This window comes from Vombatus ursinus, unplaced genomic scaffold, assembly GCF_900497805.2.
Source record: "Vombatus ursinus unplaced genomic scaffold, bare-nosed wombat genome assembly UNPS02014818.1, whole genome shotgun sequence".
Classification (NCBI taxonomy): domain Eukaryota; kingdom Metazoa; phylum Chordata; class Mammalia; order Diprotodontia; family Vombatidae; genus Vombatus; species Vombatus ursinus.
In genome coordinates this window covers 51,651,579-51,668,057 of record NW_020954596.1, presented here as the reverse complement: position 1 = coordinate 51,668,057, position 16,479 = coordinate 51,651,579, and the positions used below count along the sequence as shown (strand labels likewise).

The window sequence follows — 16,479 nt, the reverse complement described above, 5'->3', positions numbered from 1 at the left end:
TCTGTATTTATAGACATGAGCCTGAGCTTCTAAAGTAAACTCCTACTACATCTTCTCTTGAAATCTTGCCCTTCCTTCAACTTTCCTATAAACTTTTCTAAAAATATTGAATTATATTTAAATGTCAACACAAAGACCCACTAAATTATAAGTTCTTCAAGGGTGGGGAGCCTGTCATTTTCCATCTTTGCATACCCACCACAGTCTAATAATTCACTGAAATGGATGGAATTGGAATTTTTATTCCACATTCTCTTTGTATACCTCCAGATACTACTTAAGAGGGAGCTGATTCAAACCATTCTAATTGAGGAGCCAAAATCAGCCTCCCCAAGCTTTTAAGTATTTTCTCTAGTTCTCCCTTTGATAATAATAAGCATAATAAAATTTATTCCTCTTTCACATAAAAACCCTTCAAATATTTGAAAACTGCTATCATGACCCCTTTAATTCTCCTTCTGGTCCTGCTAAAAATCTTCATTTCCTTTGCTTGACCTTCATATGTCATGCCTTCACACTCTCCTAGTAATCTTCTTCCAAATTCATGCCAGTTTATCAATATGTCTCTTAAAATAAAGCCCCTAGAACTAAACACTATCTCAGCAGTAGTCTAGTCAAAGCAGTCTAACAGGACTATTGGATGCTATATTAAGATCACAGTTGCCATTTTTGCCAGCCAAATTACATTGTTGACTTGTTGAACTTGCCCTCAGCTAACACCTCTATGTTTTTTCATATGAAACTTTCTAGATATATCTCCCCAAATGTATACTTCAGCTTAAGACCCCATTTTATCTATAGCCTCCAAATTTTTACTTTTGTTTAGAGCTTGGGCTCTTCTCTCTCATCCTCTTTCCTTGTCCTTCTACCCTGAATCTTTGTGCTATTTACTTAATTCCAGTTGCTGAGATCAATCGGAGTAGTGTTAATTCCTGAATTTGAGGTGGGAGACAAAATGTTTCACCCAAACAGCAGCATACACCTCTATCCTTTGTTTTTCTCCTTCTTAGAATAAGAGGTAAGTATGATAGAGTGCACAAAGCAGTCAAAGGTCTTGAAATCAGAAGACCTGAGTCTTACTCCTAGCAATTGTGTAACACTTAAGGAAGTCCTTTCACCACTGTAAGATTCACTTTTTTCAAATGTCCATAATCCTGCAGTTTAGTGCTGGGTTTAAATGGAACAGGTTCAGTCTTGGTGGCAGACCCCCACTAGTCCCCATTCTGCCCCAATCACACTTCATTGCCTTCCTACTCTAAATCTCTTATGCTGTGACTCATTCTACTCTTGCCCAGAATTTCCTTAGACAACCTCAAAATATATAACTCGTCTCCTGAGATATGAGCAAAAGCACCACCTGAATAAATAGAAGGAAAGGGATGCTCTGGACAGAAATTGGGACATTAAGAAGATAGGTTGGTTTAGGGGTAAAAACTAGAAGATATCTAGAATATGCCCCCCCCCAGTACTTCTCTTTTCCAGGTTAGACATCCCCAATTCCAATCCTCACTTGACATAGATACAGGATGAGAGCTGGATTCTTTATAGAAGGTAAGGCAAGTATCACTCTTCCCTACCCCCAATCCCATTTTATAAATGGGAAAAGAGCCCAGAAAGTTTGAATTGTCTGGGGTCATACAGTTACTAAGTGAAAACTAGAACTTAGTTTTCCATTATATTATATTCAGATCTGTTGGTTGAGAATAATTTTATTTTTTATATAGCAAAACCATATAACATCTGACACCTTTTATAAGTCATTTCAAATCATCCAAATTTAAGTAATGATGTCACTAAGTTACTAACTGCTTCTGTGGGCAACTGATCTCAAACTCACCAAACCTCTCTGAAATATATAATCATTCTAAGTTCTCTTGCAATTCACTACCAAAGCTCCTGGTGAATGCCAAGGCTTAATCAAGACTGAACTCTTATTTCCTTAATCTCATGCCTTTTCTTACTTCTGTTCTAATTATATTGAAATTTTGGAAGAGATTCTGAAGTACTTCCTCTTGAAGAAACAAAAAACACTTAAGTAATCAATGGTGTGGTTTTGCCAATGGCCACAGAACAAAGCCCAACAATCTTTTCAGTGATAACTTAGATGAATTGAACTCTAGGGGTTTATCATTTGAAAGATGATTTTAATGAAAAAATACTTCTTAAAACTCCCATGAGCTGATGAAGAATGAAATAAGAAGAACCAGGACAAAAATATATATAATTATTTCAGAAATGTAAATGGAAACAATGAAAAATAATTCTGTGAATTTTAATGACACCAGAGAAGAAATGAAAAACACACTTCCCTTCTTCTTATCTCTCTCTGTCTCTCTCTCTTTTTTTTTTTTTTTTTTTTGTAGTTTTTGTTAGGCAATGGAGTTAGGTGATTTGCCCAGGGTCACAGAGCTAGTAAGTGGTATATGTCTGAGGCTCAATTTGAACTCGGGTCATGACTCTAGGGCCGGTACTCTATCCACTGTGCACCTAGCTGCCCCAAACACTTCCCTTCTTCTTTGCAACAGTGGGTACTAATGGGTGGGAAACATTATATATGCTGCCAGAATTGTTCAATGTGTTTGTAATTTTACTGAACTCCTTTTCCCCCTCATTTCTTTTTGTCTACTTTGCTAAAAGGAATGACTCTCTAGGGAGAAAAGAAGGAAAAGATATATTCAGAAATGAGAGTTATATAAAAAAATCAATTTTTTAAAAAAATCCCTTAAGGGGAGCTACAATGTGTTAATCACTGAATTTTAAATCTGTATTCCATTACCTTTATCTTTTAAACATTTTTTAAAAGATGGACATTTGACCATTCTTTGCTAAAGTATACTGCTGCATCAAAAACAAGTTGTGTTCTTTGAATCACAATAATAAATGATCTGACATTTAAAATATATTTCCCTCATGTATAAGTGAAAGGTATATAGAAGATTTCTTAGGCTCATTTGGATTGTTTCTACATGAACTGAGTTAGTAATGTCATCCTAATTTAATTTATTACATTTGTATAATTTATACTATTCTTAAAATTACTTTTACACTTTCCAATTTGTTCTTATGAAGAATTCAGGGCAGGTGTCATCATTTCCCTTTCTACATAGAAAACAACAACAACTAAGTCCTAGATAGGTTAAGTGTTTTGTTCAAGGTAATACACGTAGTTAGAGGCAGACGTGTAATTACAGCCCACATCTCCCGGGTCGTAAGTCCAGCTCTCTTTCCAGCAAATCAACATGCATTTAGTAAGTGCCTATTCCCTGCTCAGCACTAGGAATAGAAAAGCAAAATTGAAACTGTGATGACTTCAAGTAGTTTATATTCTTCTGAATATAAGGTTATGGTACCTAACACCTATTTTGAAACTTCTAAACTTATTTATTATTGAGGCTGTTTCTATACATAAGGTCAAAAAACTAATACTTGAGCATAAAAACTTTTAGTTGAAATTATTAACTGCAAACCTCCATGGTTGTAGGATAATTTTTGGAGTTATTGGAGTCAAAGAAACATATATATGTGTGTATAGGTATACGTGTGTACTTATATATGTGTGTGTATATTATGTGTGTATATATGTATATGTGTTTTGTGTGTATATATACATAAATACATATATGTATGTATGTGTGTACATATGTATGTATGTATGTATAGGCCTGGAATGGACCTTAGATGTCATTTGACTCAATCCTCTTATTTTACAGATGAGGAAAATGAGCCTCAGAGACATTAAATAACTTGCTCAAAGTCACATGAGTAATAAAGTGGCAAAGCCAGGATTGAAACTCAGATCTTCTGAATCCAGTTCTATTAATTTTCTATTCATACCTTGCCCACCCCCCGACCCTCCACTAAAATAAATCAAGAAAAATACCAGGTCGAAATTATAGTACATTATATTTTGGGGAAGGGGAGCACTAAGTGTGTGGGGGGGGAGGGATTGCTGTTTGTCCAGAGCTGAGATTTCACCTATATGAGAAACTCTCAGCATGGAGATTCTCCACTTGTGCAGATCAATAGCTCATAGTCTTAGAAAGTAGCCAGTATGAGTGTAAAAGAATGAGATGAAGTAGGTCTTCCTGACCCCAAAGCAGGCTTTCTATCCACTAGGTTATGCCACCTCTCGTTATAAAATAATATTGAGTGAAGAGTCTGAGCTATGGTGATATGCTAAGTCTTAATTCAGTTGAACTATCAGGTACCATGAATACAGTCAGGTTTACTTCTTTTTATCAATGATCAGAGAATTTATCTCCTGACAGCTCCTTCCCTAACTACAGTCACATCCTAAAATTATTTATTTTGGACCTAATCCATTTTATTTTTACAGATAAGAAATGTGGGACCCAAAAGGATTAAATGACTGGACTGGACACTAAACTCACTCTTTCTCCTAATTTCCCTATTTCTGTCAATGACAAAACTGCTATCCCAGTCCCCCAAACCCACAACTTTGAAAGTATCCTTGGACTCTTTGCTTCCTTTACCCCCTATATATCCAATAAGTTGCCAAGTCTTGTCAATTTTCACCTGCACAATATCTTTCTCACCTATTTCCTTCTGCTCACTCAAAGCCATCACCTTACTTCAAGTCTTCATCATCTCTCACTTGTAATATTGCAATAGAGTCCTTATTGGTCCTTTCCCTAATTAAAGCACACAACTGACCGTATCATTTCCCTGCTCAAAAAACTTCAGTGGCTCCCAATTACCTTTAGGATAAAATAAAAAACTCACTTATTTCATATTTAAAGCCCTTTCAAATCCAGCTCCAGCCTATCTTTCCAAGTCAGTTTTGCATTATTTCCCCTCACACACTTTCCACTCCAGTCAAACTGCCCTACTTGCGGTGTCTGCAAGCAATACTTCATCTCCAATCTCCATACTTTACACAGACTGTCCACCATGACCAGAAGGTTCCTCTTATTCATTTCTGTATACCTCTTGATATTCCTAGTTACCTTCAAGACTTAACTTTGGTGCTCCCTTTATTTGAGACATTTCCTGATTGTTAGCATTCTCCCCCTCTACTCCAAAATTACTTTGTATTTGCAATTGCTTTGCAACTGCTTTTTATTTGCTTCATTGTAAGTGATGCCTCTTTACCTCTTTCCCTTGGTCTCTTCTTGTCTTGATGTATGTGGCATCTAGACGCTGATGTGTCAGGATCAAAAGAAGAATGGAAATGGAAACAGAAGAGAAGTAGCAGCATTGGAGAGATGGCATGGATAAGTTCACTGGACCTAGAGGGACAGGGGGTAAGTAATATATTGCCAGCTACTAAAAGTGGGAATTTCAGGGCTCCAAGTTTGAGAGAGGGAGGCACTGTGTTTCCAGCCCTCCTTTACACATACACAAGAGGAGTAGTTGTAGAGAATTAAATAGAACAAACTGTCCCTTCACTACAACGTCTGAGTTGAGAATAAATTATATCTTGGGACCTGCTTGGGACTAAGAAAAGTAATTTTTATTGTTTTTATGTCAAGTGTAAAGCATTTCACATAGTTAAGGGTGTTCTCTGTGTGTTCCTATGGGAAACAATTCTGCTGCACCAACATCAACATGAGCATATGACTAGAATTCGTTGAAATATAGGGTGTCCCAAAAGTCTTAGTACAATTTTAAATTACTAAAACATAAAAACTTAAACTGTATAGCAAGTCCAGGGGAAATACGAGATATTGCCAATAGGATAGGCGCTCAACAAAACAATAAATCAAGCCCTGGTTTGTAGTATTTGCTAATTTCAAAGGTATAAATGATCATACTGAAAATTTTAACAACTAGTTCCAAGAATCAAATCTGGCACACTTCTGGATTCCCCAAAAGAATGTAAATTCCTTAAGGGCAGGGAGTATTTTGTTTTTGTTTCTGTATTCTTATCTCCAGTCATCCTGATCAGTATCTGGCCACTGGACCCAGATGGCTCTGGAGGAGAAAGTGAGGCTGGTGACTTTGCACAGCCCTTCCTCACTCAAATTAAAGTCATGTCATCATCTCCCTAATGTCATGGTTCTCTTCAAGAACAAAGGACAAACCACCATAATCATCAACTAACACAGTGATTTTCATATAACAGAAGTTAAATGAATAATTGATTAATTTAATGGAATAGAAAAATCCTAAGACTAGTTTGGATCAGAACAAGAATTAGATATCAGGTCCATTGAATTCAAATACAGAGCTCTTTCCACTATACCTAAATTTCTCCCTTTAGCCCAAAGTGCATCACTATATGGCTCATCTCTATTTCTTTAGGGTTCATTTAAGGTTTAAAAGTATTTTTCTCACCATAACCCTATGAGGTAGATAATGTAATTATTGTTATATCCAGTTTGGAAATGAAGGAACTGAGGTTAAAAAGGACCAAATCTACCCAAAGTCATAGAGTGAGTACCAGAGTCAATTATTCAGTCAATAAACATTTATTAAGTGCCTACTATTTGCCAGGCTCTCCAGGAGCTCACAGTCTAATATGGGAGACAATATGCAAATGGCTATATACAGATAAGATATGTTACACAATGAATTGGAAATAATTAACAGAAGGAAGGCACTAGAATTAAGGATTGGGGAAAGAATTCCTGTAGAAAATGAAATTTTAGCCAGGGCCTGAACCCTTTTAGTATAATGGAAAGAACCCTGCATTTGGAACCAGAGGATTTGAATTCAAATCTTTACTTTGATAAATTTTCTGTAAGACCTTAGGCATGTTATCTCTGGGCCTCAATTTTTCATCATCTGTACAATTTATGAGAGTATTCTAGTAGAAGACATCTAGGGTCCCTTCCAGTTAAAAATCAATGTTCCTATAATCTATAGCTTCTAATGTCAAGATCACTACACAATTTTGCCTGTCTATTAAGGCTGATAGGTCATGAAGTGCAGAAAATTAAGGAAAACCTGAATATGACAATAGCAAAGAAATCCTGGTGCTATATGAAGTGACAATGAGAAATAGTCTATATACTTCAATACCATGGCACTAAACAAGACAAATACCCTTTAATCAGATTGGTACAGCCTCCATAAGGCTTTTCATCAGAATGCCAGTATTTGGTGAAGAGGACAATGAGAGAAAGTCATAAGCCATTCAAAGCCAACATATAAATTAATCAGCTAGCATTGAGATAAAACTAGGCAGTCCATAGTACAAAAGGGCAATGGATTCAGAATTAGAAAATAATCTAGCCCCAGAAAGCATTAAGACAAATAACTGATGATTAGTTCTAAAGCTAGCTACTATACAGATCCACTCAATGGGTTAGAAGTCCCATTACTATTACTAAGCCCTGAAGTCATTCTGTTCTACCTAGGTTCCACATCAGTTGACCACACTCAGAAAACAAAAGAAAATAAGATAGGCTTTTCTAGATTTTTGTCTATGCTCCACTTGGAGATCAGAAAATCAATATGATTATTTCACAACAATGTTCCTTGGGTTATTTGTAACTATGTGCCTGAGTGTATTATCAATCAAAAAACATGTATTAAGCACCTACTATGTGCCTGACCCCCCCCCAAAAAAGGTGATCCACTGAAGAAGGAAATGGATTTGCCAAGAAAACTCCGTGGAAAAAAATACTCTTTGGGATCATTAAGAGTTAGACACAACTGAATGAATTAACAACAACAATAACAACAATATGTGTCAGGTACTGTGGATACAAAACGAGGCAGAAGAAGCTCACAATCTATGGATGTTCAATAAGTCTTTGCAAAAGATTAAGAAAAAAGAATGTATTCCTTTCTCTTTTTAAACACTTCAGTGTTAACACTCAGTCAAAGCTCTAATGGTTAAGGATTTCTTCATACTGGGAATCATAAAGTGATAGTTTTTCCAACTAGATAGAGCACTGGACTTGAACTCAGGAAGATATGAGTTGAAATCCTACCTGTGACACTTACACTTGCCCTAGACAAGTCACTTAACCTATCTGAGTCGCAGTTTTTCATATTTAAATGTGGAGATAATATCTCATGGATTGGCCATAAGGCTAATATCATATGACATACATAAAGGATTTAGTAAGCATCACATGCTATGCAAATGCTATGTAAATATCATATATTATAAATTTGGAAGAGACTTCAAGCAATCCTCTAGTTTAGTTCCTTGGCTTCGGGAGTTATTTTTAATCCAAGTCTTTGATTGCATTGATATAGAGAATTACCAATGAAGAGATTCTCTCTCCTAGTGCATATGACCAGCTGTTCTAAAATTTACAGTCTTAGAGAGGTACCTGGCTTACTGAGAGGTTAATTGACTTACTCAGGGTCACTCACTAACCATGGATGTCTCACACGGCTCTGTCTTGGACCCTCTTCTCTTCTCCCTCTACACTATCTCACTTGGTGATCTCATCAACTCCCATAGATTTAATTAGTATCTCTATGCTGATGATTCTCTATCCAGCCCTAAGTTCACTGGTGACCCCTAGACTCTCATCTCCATCTGCCTTTGAGCCATCTTGAATTAGAGGTCCAGTATACACCTTAAACTCACCATGTGAAAATCCAAACTCATTATCTTTCCCTCAAATCCTTTCTCCTTCCAAATGTCACTATGATTGTCAAGGGTACCACCATCTTCCCAGTTACCTGGGCTCACAACCTGGATGTCACCCTCAGCTCTTCACTATCTTTCCCTCTCCATGTTCAATCTGTTGACAAGGTCTATCAGTTTCACTTTTGTAATATCTCTCAAATATGCCCCCTTCTTTCCTCTAATTCTGCCACTACCCTGGTGCAGGTCCTCCTCTCCTCCTCATGCCTAAACAATTACAATAGCCTGCTGATCTGACTAACTCCAGTTGGTCAAACAGACCAACTCCAATCTCTCTCCAATCTGGTCCAGCCTGCATTCCACAACCGAAGTGATTTTCCTAAAGTGCAGATCTGAGCATGTCAACCTCCTACTAAATAGGGCTATCACTTCCAAGATCAAATACAAAATCCTCTGTTTGATGTTCAAAGACCTTCATAACCAATTCCCCTTTGCCATCTTTTTATGCCTCCATGTACTCTTCAATAGAGTTACACTGGCCTTCCTGCTGTTCCCCAGAACAAGACATTCCATCTCTCCGTTTCAGGTATTTTTACTGATTGTCCCTCATGCCTGGAACGCTCTCCCTTCTCATCTCTCCCTCCTGGCTTACCTGGGTTTCTTAAAGGTCCAGCTAAAATCCAACTTTCTATAAGAAGCCTTTCTCAATCCCTCCCAATTCTCATCCTTCCTTCTGATGATTATGCTCTATTTATCCTGCGTATAACTTGACTATACATAGTTGTTTGTATATTGTCTCTCCCATTATATTGTGAGCTACTTGAGAACAGGGACTGGTTTATTTGTTTGTCTGTTGCCTTTCTCTGTATTCCCATCACTTAACAGAGTGCCTGGTACATAGTGGGCACTTAATAAATCCTTATTAATGACTGACACTGAAAAGTAGACTTGCACTCATGTTGTCTTGACTCTAGGACCAGCTTTCTATCTACTATGCTGAGCTCCCTCTCAACTTCAAGAACATTTCTTCATTTTCCCCACAGAATGCTTTGGAGCTCTTTGGTCCTTTGTATTACTTCAATTTATGTCGCCTACTGGTCACTGACCATCTTCTCCAATGATCACAGAGCCACCTCATCATATTGGTACTCATTTGACACTATCTATCATTCTGTCCCTCCCTTTCTGTAATGAAAATGTCTATGGACTTAGGGGTGAGCAAGGTGGTAAGCTGCTTGGGAGAGCAGTACTTCACCAATATGTGAACAGAAAGTAAGGGAAACCATTTAAAAGAGATAATTCTGCAGCTGGAATCTTTCTTTTTATTCATAGAAATGAAAAACCAGAAACAGTGGTTAAACTTGATAGCTTTCCCTAAAAGATTGCTTTAGAACATGTGTGAGAAATGCTATTTTCCAGATGACTTACTCTCTTATTAAAAAAGCCTGAATTTGGCTCTCTGTAAAGTGCTAGATCTTCTCCATTTTACAGTGTTTAGAGATATTTATCTCATCTTTCTACTCATGCTGACTTTTTCCACTAGCTTTTTCTTAAACATTTGAGCTCCATTACCAGAAGATTAGTTATTTTCTTTTGAGCCCTATGTCCATTTTTCACATATATGACCTCTGTTTGATTTCTAAGAGTGGAAAGAGAAAACATATAAAGAGTAAGATAATTCCTACTATCAAAGAAAGTTATACAGGTAATAAATTTTTCCCCCCTGCCCCCTAGAGGAACTGACAAGATTATACTGATAAAAATTCAAAAAAGAATAATGGCTGTGCCCTTGACCACAAGTTCAAAACTATGGAATTGTTTACTTAAATTTATTTTACATCAATATATGGACACATAGATAGACACATATAAAGGATTTCAAAAACACATTCATTGATTAGACTTTTATGTGAAGTATGATTCCTTCATCCCTGCCCCAATATATTTTTCTGAAACCTTAAGCACTTATAATTCATTTGCTGTCCAATTAATAAATTCCCAGTAAACCTAATTTTCCTCCATTGGAGAAGATTTAGCTTGCCTAAATCCAGAAGTAATTGGATGAGAGGATGACTAAGTTCACTGGTGTTGTACCCCAAGGGGAGTAGTAGGATGGGGCATTTAGGATATAGGTGGAGCTTTGTGGAGCTTCTTCTACTCAGCTAAACAAAGAGCAAGATAAGTTTAGTTGATCATCACATGTATTTCCAAGTCATCAAGAAATATTTCCTTTGTGTGATTTTATTTAAACCAAGAGAACAAAACTTAGCCAGAATTAGCCCTAAAAACAGTCCAAAAAAAAGAATATATTATGCTTTCTAGATAATACACTCCCTTTCCTCTGAGCAATCAAGGCCTTTCTCAAGATCCCAATATGTCTTCCCTTTCACCCGAGGAGGTGAGGGCTCTTCCATGATACAGCTTCCTTCCCCTTGACAGCCAGGTGCTCCAAAATCAGTCACCCATGTACATCCTACATCTCTGATATCAGCCCCAGATTTGGTATCAACTTTCAATTTTCTCACAAGAAGCAGCCTACAGTAATTAGAAAGGACATTGAATTTGGAAGATTTGGTTTCTAATCCACTTTAAAATGTTATATAAATGCTAGCTATTATTACCCATGTGACTTTGGACAAATCACTTTTCTGGGTCTGTCATTGTAAAGTGAAAGGATTGAACTCCATGATCTCTTCCAGCTCTACACTCTTTTTTCCCAAGACTGTCATGCAAACAGAATCTGGCCTCCCCAAGTGCTTTTTCCTTTCCTCACCTCCAGGTTTAGACTCAGAAGGTTCTTCTGCCTAATAGCCCTATGGGCTAGATCAATGGTGAATATTTAATTAAGCTGTCTTTGGTGAAGAAATGTAAGCTACAAATCCTACGTTCTTCTTAAACAATGACCAAGAAAGTGAAGAATTATTCTTCTACCCAAGAACTCATTTTTTCATCATCATCAACATCATCAAAATAATATCTAATATATATGTAGTACTCTAAGGTTTATAAAGCCCTTTACGTATATTATCTCATCTGATCCATGAGAGATAGGTGTCATTACCTACTTTATACAGAAGAGGAAACTGAGGCCGAGCCCAGGGTCACAGTGTCTAAGCAGAATTCAAAATGATTATCCAGAATATAAATCCAATGCTCTGTCCACTCCATCACCTACCTTTGCATGGGGCATGAGGCACAATGTAAGTGTCTCTAACTACAGGAATTATAGATTTTTCTTTCGTTAGTAAGATAGATATTTGAAATGGAAGAATATAAGACTGTGGTCTTTCACATCATAATTAGAGGTTTACAGATTCAACTTTAAAGGGGCTATATGTACCACATTAAAAAGATTAAACCAGTAGTCTCTGTACACCGTCACTAGGGATTAATGGCACCTGACCAAGAAATGGTACATTGGCAATATCACTTCCTTATCCTTGGATGTTATGTCTTTCTTAATGCAGTCCAAAGTCACATTATAATTTTCTTGGCTACTATATCATAATTTTAGCTTATATTGGCCTTACAGTCTTCTGAAAACCACATTACTTCTTCAGGCAAACTGCTATCTTGCCCTTTCTTCCTCCATCTCCTACCTGGGAAGTTGATTTTTTGACCCTCAGTATCACATTACATTTACCCTTATTAGTTCATGTTTTTATTAATTTTTAATTTGGCCCAATGTTTTAGCCTGTGAAAAGTTTTTTGGATCTTGATGCTTTAAGCTAGTGATTTAAGCATCCATCCCAACTCTGGTTTATATTTAGGTTTGAAAATATACCTTTGGAGTAAGGGCAAGAACTCACATGAGCTCTCCCCCAAACCCCTCCAAATATCTTTTAAAAAATGACTCCAAACAAATTCTAGAGCACCAGAACACACAAAAAGAGTAAAACAAATTCCTAGCCCAAGACAACCTGAAGGTCAAGAGGAAAGGTCTGTTGCACCGGGCTGCAAGAGGAGTGCAGTCCACACCAGCACAGACTAAGCCCCAGCAAACCCAGAGCAGGCCTAAGGGGACTGAATCATGGGCAGCTGTGGTGGTTTCCAGACTTCTCAACCCACAATCACTGAAGACAACTTAGAAGGTCCGTGGGAAAAGTCTGTCAGACCTGGGTGAGAGAGGAACAAAGTCTAACCCTGGCCTCCAGCACAGCCCTGGGGCAGTGGCAGCAGTGGTGGCCAGCAATGGCTGCTTTCAGAGTTCTCAGCCAATAGATGGTAAGGGAATTGAACAACTGATCAGAAGGAGATAATAGAGATCTCTTTGCTGGCACTGAGGCAGGATTCTGTTGCTTTGCCCATACTTGGATCTGGGACACAGTCCTGGGTGGCAGTCTTGGAGTGAGAAGAAGCACTGGCATAGCAGAACTTGTGGCAGTAGTAGAGAGGGAACCCTCCTCACAGTTCAAGGGCAGAAAAGAGTGCTTGTGGTCACTCACTGACCGGAACATAGGTCAGGAGAGGAGTAAGCATCTCCCCTTAGATTACCTTGGAAGAACTGAAAATTTATAGGTCCCTTCAAGTATCTCTGAAAACAGCTGCACAAAATCCCTCAAACTTGGGACAGTTCGCCCCCAACACTGGAAGTAGAGCCCTACCTTAAAAAAAAGAGTTAAAAAGTCAAGTAATTGGCTGGGGAAATGAGCAAACAGCAGAAAAAAATTCAGACTATAGAATCTTACTTTGAGGATGAGGAAGAACAAAACATGCAATCAGAAGAAGTCAACAAAGTCAAAGCTCCTACATCCAAAGCCTCCAAGAAAAATATGAATTGGTCTCAGGCCATGGAAGAGCTCAAAAAAGATTTTGAAAATCAAGTAAGAGAAGTAAAGGAAAAATTGGGAAGAGAAATGAGAGTGATGCAAGAAAATCATGAAAAATGAGTCAACAGCTTGCTAAAGGAGACCCAAAGAAAATAACACCTTAAGAAATAGACTAGACCAAATGGCAAAAGAGGTCCAAAAAGCCAATGAAGAGAGGAATGTCTTAAAAAGCAGAATCAGCCAAATGGAAAAGGAGGTCCAAAAGCTCACTGAAGAAAATAATTCCTAAAAAATTAGAATGGAGCAAAAAGAAGCTAATGACTCTATGAGAAACCATGAAATTACAAAATAAAACCAAAAGAATGAAACAATTGAAAACAATGTGAAATATATCATTGGAAAAATAATTGACCTGGAAAATAGATCCAGGAGAGATCATTTAAAAATTATTAGACTACCTAAAAGCTACAATCAAAAAAAGAGCCTAGACATCATTTTTCAAAAAATTATCAAGGAAAACTACCCTGATATTCTAGAACCAGAGGGTAAAATGGAAATTAAAAGAATCCATCAATCACCTCCTGAAAGAGATCCAAAAAGGAAAACTCCCAGGAATATTATAGCCAAATTCCAGAGTTCCCAGGTCAAAGAGAAAATACTGCAAGCAGCCAGAAAGAAACAATTCAAGTATTATGGAACCACAATCAGGATAGCACAAGATGTAGCAGCTTCTACATTAAGGGACTGGAGGTCTTGGAATATGATATTCTGGATGTCAAGGGAGATAGGAGTAAAACCAAGAATCACCTACCCAGAAAAACTGAATTTAATCCATGAAGGGAAAAAACTGATATTCAATGAGGTAGAGGAATTTAATGCATTCTTGAGAAAAGACCAGAGCTAAATAGAAATTGACTTTCAAATACAAGACTCAAGAGAAACATGAAAAGGTAAACAGGAAAGAGAAATCCTAAGGGACTTATTAAAGGTAAACTGTTTACATTCCGACATGAAAAGATGATATTTGTAACTCATAAGATCTTTCTCATTATTAGCGTAGCTAGAAGGAGTACAAATAGGCAGAGGGCACAGTTGAATATGAAGGAATGATATCTAAAAAATAAAATTAAGGGGTGAGAAAGGAATGTACTAGGAGAAAGAGAAAGGGAGAAGTGGAATTGGGAAAATTATATCCCATAAAAGTGGCAAGAAAAAGCTTTTGCAGTGCAGGGGAAGGAGGGAGAGGTAAGAGGGAATGAGTGAACCTTACTCTCATCAGAATTGGCTTAACAAGGGAATAACATACACACTCAATTGGGTATAGAAATCTATCTCACCCTGTATGAAAGTAGGGGGGAAGGGAATAAGAGAAGAGAGAGTGATAGAAGGGAGGAGAGATTGGGGAGGGGACAATCAGAAGCAAACACTTTTGAGGAGGGACTGAGTAAAAGGAAAGAATAGAATAACCGGGGCGGGGGGGTGGGGACAGGATAGGATGGAGGAAAATATAGTTAGTCTTTCACAACATGACTATTATGGAAGTGTTTTACATGACAACAAATGTACAACCTATATTGAATTGCTTGCCTTCTCAATGGGGGTGGGGAGGAAGGGAGGAAGGAAGAGAATTTGGAACTTAAAATTTTAAAAACAAATGTTAAAAATTGTTTTTTACATGTAACGAGAAAAAATAAAATACCAAATTTAAAAAAAAAAAGAAAACATGTCAACTATACCTGTATCCAAGCCAATGATAAAGATATTAAATAGCACAAGGTTCAGCACAGATCTCTGGGGCACTCCATGAGGGACCTCATTCCAAATAAACATTGACTTATTAATGACTACTCTTTGGGTCCTGACATTAAACCAGATTTGAGTCTATTTAATTATACTATCACCTAAACCAAATCTCTCCATCACCCCCCACACAAAAAATAGCATACTCATAGAATATCCTGACTAATATCTATGTAAACTACACCATTCCTTTAATCTATCAGTTGAATAACCTTGTCACTAAAGGAAGATAGGTTTTCATCAGGTATGATCTGTTCTTTTTTCTTATTTTTTAGTTTTCAACATTCACTTTTATAAGATTTTGAGTTCCAAATTTTCCCCCTTCCTCCCCTTCCCACTCCACAAGATGACATACAATCTGATATAAGCTATACATGTACAATCATGTTAAACATATTTCTACATTAGTCATGTTGTGAAAGAACCAGTACCAAAGGGAAAAAGACAGAGAATAGTATGCTTTGATCTGCATTCAAACTCCATAGATCTTTTCTCCGGATATGGATGGTATGATCTGTTGTTGCTGAAGTCATGTTAGATCTTTGTTATCATTGCTTCCTTTTCAAGATATTCACTAACCACCTCTTTCATAATACATTCTAGGATGTTTTCCAGGAATCAAAATCAAACTCACGATCATAATGTCTCTTACCTTTCTTGAAACTGAAAACTTTGTCCTTCTTTAATTCTGTGTTACCTCACCCATTCTGCATGATATTTCAAAGACCACTGAGAGTGACTCACTCATTACATCTTCCAGCACCGGAGAATGGACGAGGAGACTTGAATTAATTGATGGCAGCTAGACGTTCTCTTACTATCTCCTTATTTGGGTATCAACTCCCTATTACATATGTTAATTTCATCTATTATAGTCCACAAATTTTTCTCCTTAGCAGAGAAAACTAGTAAATAAGACCTAAGTAGCTCTGTCTTCTTTCTTATCGGTCCTCCCTCACCTTCTCAAAGAATCCTTACCTTCCTTCACATCATACCTCAGATGCCACCTTTTGCAGGATCCCTTCTCTACCTCCCTACTAACCTCTCCCCACACCCCAAAACTAATTTTTATTTGTTCTGTATATATTTACATATGCTTATTTGTTGTTTCTTCCCAGGATGTAAGTTCTGTGAAGGCTAGGACTGTTTCAAGTTTGTCTTTGTATTCCCAGAAGCTAGCATAGTACATGGCACATAGTAGTCACTCAGTGTTGTCGAATTGAATTTTTCTATTGAATTGAATTTTCATAGCATCCTTTTATGATTAATTTTTCTCTTTGTGTTATCGTCACTTTATTTCTGATTTCCCCATTTTTCAAGGACTGAATTCCCCTACAGAATTTTAGTCAAGGTTTCTTATCTATTCTTCTGAAGCATTTAAAATCTATTCTTTCAAAA

The 16,479-nt window shown here is 37.2% G+C and overlaps 1 protein-coding gene across 4 annotated transcripts in view; it reads right to left on the bottom strand.

Annotated features, from left to right (window-relative positions):
- Nucleotides 1-16,100, bottom strand: part of GRXCR1 (glutaredoxin and cysteine rich domain containing 1) — a 237,167-nt gene extending 221,067 nt beyond the window's left edge. For all 4 annotated transcript variants that reach the window (XM_027836554.1, XM_027836555.1, XM_027836553.1 and 1 more), the window contains exon 1: nucleotides 15,734-16,100. The gene's annotated coding sequence lies outside the window, so the exon portion shown is untranslated. The remainder of the gene's footprint in view (nucleotides 1-15,733) is intronic.
- Between the last annotated feature and the right edge of the window lie 379 nt (nucleotides 16,101-16,479).